This window comes from Petaurus breviceps, unplaced genomic scaffold (genome assembly GCF_028583685.1).
Source record: "Petaurus breviceps papuanus isolate PSGF00001 unplaced genomic scaffold, PetGlider_PUasm1.0 37, whole genome shotgun sequence".
NCBI lineage: Eukaryota > Metazoa > Chordata > Mammalia > Diprotodontia > Petauridae > Petaurus > Petaurus breviceps.
In genome coordinates, this window is record NW_027186296.1 from 7290457 (window position 1) to 7297260 (window position 6804).

General features: G+C 37.4%; 1 pseudogene; it reads left to right on the forward strand.

Moving 5' to 3' along the window:
• The first annotated feature begins 2235 nt into the window (after positions 1-2235).
• Positions 2236-6804, forward strand: part of LOC138168748 (olfactory receptor 11G2-like) — a 10403-nt pseudogene continuing 5834 nt past the window's right edge.

Consider the following 6804-nt stretch of genomic DNA (forward strand, 5'->3'; position numbering starts at 1 on the left):
TTATCCTACAGGAAAGTAGGGAGGAAGGAGATAAGAGGAGGGATGATAGAAGGGAGGGCAGATTGAGGGAGAGGGTAGTTAGAAGCAAACACTTTTGAAAAAGGACAGGCTCAAAGGAGAAAATAGAATAAGTGGGGGTGGGTTAGGATGGAGGGAAATATAGTTAGTCTTTTACAATATAACTACTATGAAAATGTTTTGCGTAACTACACATGTACAACCTATATGGAATTCTTTGTCTTCCCAGTGTGGGTGGCTCAGGAGGGATGAAGGTAAAGAGTCTGAAACTCAAAGTTTTAAAAACAAATGTTAAAAAGTTGTTTTTTACATACAACTGGGAAGTAAGATATACAGGCAGTGGGCTATAAAGATCCATCTTGCCCTATAAGAAAGTGGGGAGAGAATGGGGGAGGATATAAGAAACAACAGATTGGGGGAAGGGGCATTTAGTAGGCTTGCTTGGGGTGGGGGATAGGGAAGAGATGGGGAGAAAATTTGTAACTCAAAATCATGTGGAAATGAATATTGAAAACTAAAAATAAATAAAATTTTTAAAAAGAAAATAGAAAAAAAATATATTCATGACAGCTCCAAAAGACTCATAATGGGAAATGCTTATTTACATCTGGAGAAAGATCTATGGAGTCTGAATGCAGATCTAAGCAAACTATTTTCCCTTTTTTTGAGGTCTTTTTTCTTTCTCATGGTTTTTCCATTTTGTTCTGATTCTTCTTTCACAACATGACTAATGTGGAAATATGTTAAGCATGATTGCACAGGTATAAACTATATCAGATTGCTTGCTACCTTGAGGAAGTAGGAATGGGAGAGAGGAGGGAGAAAAATCTAGAACTCAAAATCTAATAAAAAATGAATGTTGCAAAGAATATTTACATGTAATTGGAAAAATAAAATACTATTTACAAAAAAAAACTACACTGAATATCCTTATCAGGGACTAAGCTTCTAGAAAAGTTTTCTTACTAGTGGATAGATTTCAAGGGCCTGGGGCAGCTAGGTGACACCATGGATAAAACACAGGTCCTGGATTCAGGAGGAGCTAAATTCATATCTAGCCTCAGATACTTGACACTTATTAGCTGTGTAACATTGGGCAAGTCACTTTAACCCCATTGCTTGCTCCCCCCAAAAAAAGATTTCAAGGGATCCATGAATTTATTTTTCAAAATATTTTTATAACTGCTTAAGTATAATTGGTTTTCCTATGTGATACTATTTATTTTATTTTGTACATTGAAAACATTATTCTGAGAAAGAAGTTCAAAGATTTCACCAGAAGAGTCTAAGAAAACTGACAAATATGTATGGGCCCAGAAAGAAACCTTTCTTCAAACACTTAGTAGTTTCAGTGGATTTTGTCTCGAACATGGAAATTCTTTTTTATTTGTTTATTTAGTTTTAGTTTTCAAGATTTACTTTTATAGTATTTTTGAGTTCTAAATATTCCCCCTCCCTGTCCACTCTTCCTCCCCAGGAAGGCTTGCAATCTGATGTAAGCTATGCATGTACAATTATATTACACATATTTCCACATCAGTCATGTAATTAAAAAAGAATCAGAACAAAAGAGGAAAAACATTAGAAAGAAAAAAATAGAGACAATAGTATGCTTTGATTTGCATTCAGATTCCATCGTTCTTTCTTTGGATGTAGATAGTACTTTCCATCATGAGTCTTTTGGAATTGCCTTAGATCACTGCATTACTAATAAGGGCTAAGTCTATCAGAGTTGGCCATCCCACAATGTTGCTGTTACTGTGTATTATGTTCTCTTGGTTCTGCTCTCCTCACTCAGCATCAGTTCACTAAAGTCTTTCAAGGTTTTTCTGAAATATATCTACTCACCATTTCTTACGGAACAATAGTATTCCATTACAGTCATATATCACAACTTGTTTAGACATTTCCCAAATGATGGACTTCCCCTCAATTTCTAATTCTCTGCCACCACAAAAAGAACTGTGATAAATATTTTTTCCACATGTTCTTTTCTCTTTTCGATGATCTCTTTGGGATACAGACCTAGAAGTGGTATTGCTGGATCAAAGGAAATGCAGTTTTATAGCCCTTTGGACATAGTTCCAAATTGCTATCCAGAATGGCTAAATCACTTCATAACTTCACCAACAATGCATTGATGCTCCCATTTTCCTACATCTTCTCCAACAGTTATCATTTTTCCACTTTGTCATTTTAGGTAATCTGATAGCTGTAATGCGGTAACTCAGAGCTGTTTTAATTTCATTTCTTTAATCAATAGTGATTTACAGCATTTTATGTGACTATAGATAGTTTTAATTTCTTCATTTGAAAACTGCCTACATCGCATAATGTTCATAGTATGGTATATGAAGATATATGTTATATATGTAAATATATACATATATCTGAAGAGATGTGTGGGAATATTCAGGGAGGACTAGCACCCCTGGTGTGAGGACTTGCTGAGCCCTTTTCAGTGTTGTTCATCTACATTTGCTGTTCACCTGTCACCCAACACTCACCTGTGGTGCCAAGAAGCTGTTAGATGTACAGCAGCCATACCCCAATAAACCTGTCTCAGCACACAGGCTAAACCAGGTTGAGGGTAGCCAACAGGCCTCCAACATGTTGGTGAGTTAGGAGGAGGTCTACCTCAAGTATGTTAAGACTTCCCCTGGTGAATGGATACATAAGAGCAATTTATTCCAATGGCCATGAGAGTGGCTGAAGCAGGCACTGTGGAGTGCCTAGAGTTTGGTCAGACACTGAAGACACTAAGACCATTCACTATATCCTGGGCCAGTCATTCTGACTTTTGTCTTGCCGATGGACTTTGATGACTCTAGAGAGAGAGTGAGGTTGATAACTTTGCACAGTTCTGTCTCAGTTAAACCCAATTCACATTCAAGTCAAGATATCACCTGTAATGTCCTCTTCAAAGGCAAAGGATGAACAACAACAGTAACAACATATGAAGATACATTCTTGTATTCAAGTCCCATTGTCTGTCATTTACCTCTGTGAGTTGGAGTAAATCATTCCACTACTCTAAGTCTTAAGAAATTTTCCCCTGTCTTAAAAGGTAATTTACCTCCCTGTGACTTCCACCCATTTTAATCCCATTTTTACCCCCTGAGACCAATTGACACAAATCTAACACTTCTTTCATATGGCAACTCTAGATGGTACTTCCCAAATTGCTCACTTTTCTCCTTGGGCCCCTTCATCAGATTAGTGGAAATTCCATCCTAGGAGGTCAACCCAATGAGTTGCAGTCCATCCAGAGTAGATGAAGACAATCAGAAAGGGAAAGGCATTAATAGCAGGGAAGGCTGTGAAAGGCCTCCTACAGAAAATAAGCTTGAAGAAAACCAGGAAAACTAAGAGGTGGAGGTGAGAGGACAGAACACTTCAAGCATGGGAACAGCTACTGAAAAAGCATGAAGAGAGCAGATAAACTTCATGTCTAAGTAACCGTAAGTGCATTGTTAAAGCTTGATCATAAAGTGCATTGAGGAGAGTGAGGCATAAGAAATTTGTAAAGGTAGAAAGGGGAAAGGTTATAAAGAGCTTTAAATGCCCAACAGAGGACCTTTTTATTGGATACTGGAAGTAACAGGGAACCACTGGAGCTCACTTTAGGATGGATATTGGAGGAAAGGCAGTTCACACCTTAGCTTTAGAAAAATCATTGTCAACTTAGTGAAAGAAAGACTGCTTTGCAGCAGGGAGACCAGTTAGAAGGTTAAAGCAGTATACTTGGGGAGAGGTGGTGAAGGCCTAAGTTAGGCACTAGTTATGTTTGACAGTTGAGAAGACAACATTTATAAAAGATCTTAGGAAGGTAGAAATGACAAAATTAAATCAACATAATCATAAAAACTAATATTTATGAGGCACTTAATGGTTTAGAAAACACTATACATATATTATCTTATTTGATCCTTACAACAACATTGTGAGGGATTATCCTCATTTTACAGATGATGAAACAGAAGCAGAAAGAGGTTATATAATTTGCCCACATACTTAAAAAATATCTGATGAAATAAAGTCCTATTGACTCCAATTCCAGTGCCAAGACTTCAATGCAAACAATGCCAAGGAAAGGATAGATAAAAAAATACAATGGAAAATATGGTTCAAGAGTAAAGAATGAAAAAATTAATTCACTACACAGAAATGTCATTCTCATGCATCATGAAGATTTTATTCAAGAAAAGAATTGGGAAACTCTAGACATGGCCAGCACTGATTAACATCACCCATACAAAAGAAAAGAAAATCATTATAGCTAACCAACAGAAAAGGGCTCGTTACTATTATGAGAGTCTTGCATATAGTAAGTATTCAATAGATGCTTCTGTAATTAAAAATGCATTAAAATCATTCTGGAGATTAGACCCCAGGGAGGACAGGTACTCAAGGAAAGGAAATAATTGGCAAAAGTTGTCCCCTGCCACAGTCCTTCTTGAGTTAATAAATTAATCCCTCAAGGAGAAGGGTTGAGGGGTGAGCATAAGATGGAACATGACCAAAGCCTTATATTCTTTCCCTCCATTAGCAAACACACTGGGAGATCTTCACACTGATGTAATTCCCTTCTTGGCCCTTTTCTTTCTTCCCTTCAGAATCTCAATGCTAGAAGGAGAACAGAAGACTGAAAATGAGGACTATAGGACTCCTTACCTTGATCCAGGAAATAAAAGGTGTAACCAGTGATTGAACCTGACAAGCAAAAAAAAGCAAAATGCTTCTTCCTCTCCAACCTTTCACTACTGTCTTTCTTACTGACCAACTTCTAATTCCAGGTATGTGATGCTCCTCTGGATCTGATCTAACTGTCAAATCCTTTCCAAGAATACCTTATTTAACTTCTCTAACTCCTTATCAGGTCCTTAGATACTCATCTCTGCATCCTAAGGTTGATAGTCATTGAGATACACACAATTATCATTATCACCACCCCAGTTTCTTACTCCCTATTACTTGTTGGGACCATCCCTTGTTCCAGGATCCAAAGACCAAAATGCCTTCAATATTTTTTTCTGTCTGATGAAAATCATCTCCCATTCTTCTTCCTTTTTTATTTTTTCCTCATCTTTCCAGGGGAAAGAACCATAGATTTGTTTTCAAATATGTGGATTTGTATCCTATCTGCATTTCTTACTATTTCAGGGCAACATACCTCATCTCTCTGGATACTTGGTTTCCTGGCTATAAAATGAAGGAGTTCAATTTGATAGTTACTAATAAGCCTCCAAAATTCTTCCTTTTTCTTTTGTTTATTCTTCCTTCTCTTGGCATTTTTTTTTGGTTTTCTCTTTATCATCTTCCTTTTTTTTTCTTTTCCCTTCTATTCTCTTCATTCCTCTAAATGGGTCCTAGAACCTCATCCTTTCAGCTTCTTCCTTTAACATCCGTTCCTTTACCTGTTCCCCAAAAACATTAGTGAAAAGAGAGAAGATTTTGGACCACAAAATCTTGTTTGCATCTCCAGATTTTACTATGGTTGTGTTTAGTAGCCAGGACCAGAAAATTCCAAGTTCCTGAGTGCCAGCTTGCTTCTACTAAAAAGCTTAAAAATGACTTTTAGCTACCTTCAATTAACAGCACACACTAGGAGCAAAGTTCTGGATGAATGGAAAGTTGTAGGATATAAGAATCAGTTTCTTTAAGATGCCTCAGTAAATGGAATTCCAAGTGCCTTCTGTTAGCTGATAAAACAGATAAAATAATTTCCTACCTCCTACATTCCTACTTCACTGTGGTAACAAGCACACCTAGAAAGCTACTGGTTTCTTGTGAAAGGATATTCAATTAGCAGATTACAATGTAATTTCTGAAGGACTTGGTGAAATATTGGAGAACTAGATGCAAGGTTGGTTAAGGAGAAGGACTATGCCTGTTGTACAAATTCAGAAGTGAGGGTTTTCTTCCCATCAACTCAAACTGTCCTGTTGGTGAGATAGTCGGCAAAGAAAGTACTTCCAGTTGTCCTTTGCCACTGGACTTGATCCAAAAGTAAACAAAATTGGGTGGGCAAGTTTTGAGGGAGGCAAAGTGGGTGGGGTAATTTTCAATAATTCTAACCCCAAGAGGATATGGAGGTAGCATCAATTATTGAAGCAAGGGGAAGACCTACTTCCTCACCCCCCTTTCCTTTCCAACAATTATTGTTGATTAAATATATGCTTATTAAACAATTTTTTAGCATCAGAAACAAAAATGTAAGGGATTCAGCCTTTCTGCTCAAGAATCTTATAATATATTGGACAAATAAAATGTTTACAAACAATTATAGTGTAATTTGTAATGAAATAAAGTAAATAGTAAAGAGATAAATGATAGATTTGAAATGGTGGTAGACACTTAAAGGAAAGTCCCAGGAAAGAAATAATTCCAAAGCTAAGTCTTAGAAAAAGAGATGTATTTGAAAGGATATCATCAGTCTTACCGTGTTTCCCCGACAATAAGACACTGTCTTATTATTTTTTTTTTGGAAAGAAAAACACCAGAGGGCTTATTTTCAGGGGAGGGCTTATGTTGTCCTGCCTCAGCTCTCCTCTGCAGCACTGCTCTCAATGGCACCACCAAGCAAATCACTGGGGAAGAACAGGATGACGCGCTCACTGCTGCAGCTCTGATTGGATGCAGCTCGGAGTGTGGCGTGTGTTTCACGGGGGGGGACAGTGCATACAGAGGGTACCGTAATGTAGCGTGTAGCGCAGGGGATCACCTTCACTACAGTAGCAATCTCAATAGGGCTTATTTTCGGGGGAGGGCTTATTTTAGAGGAAT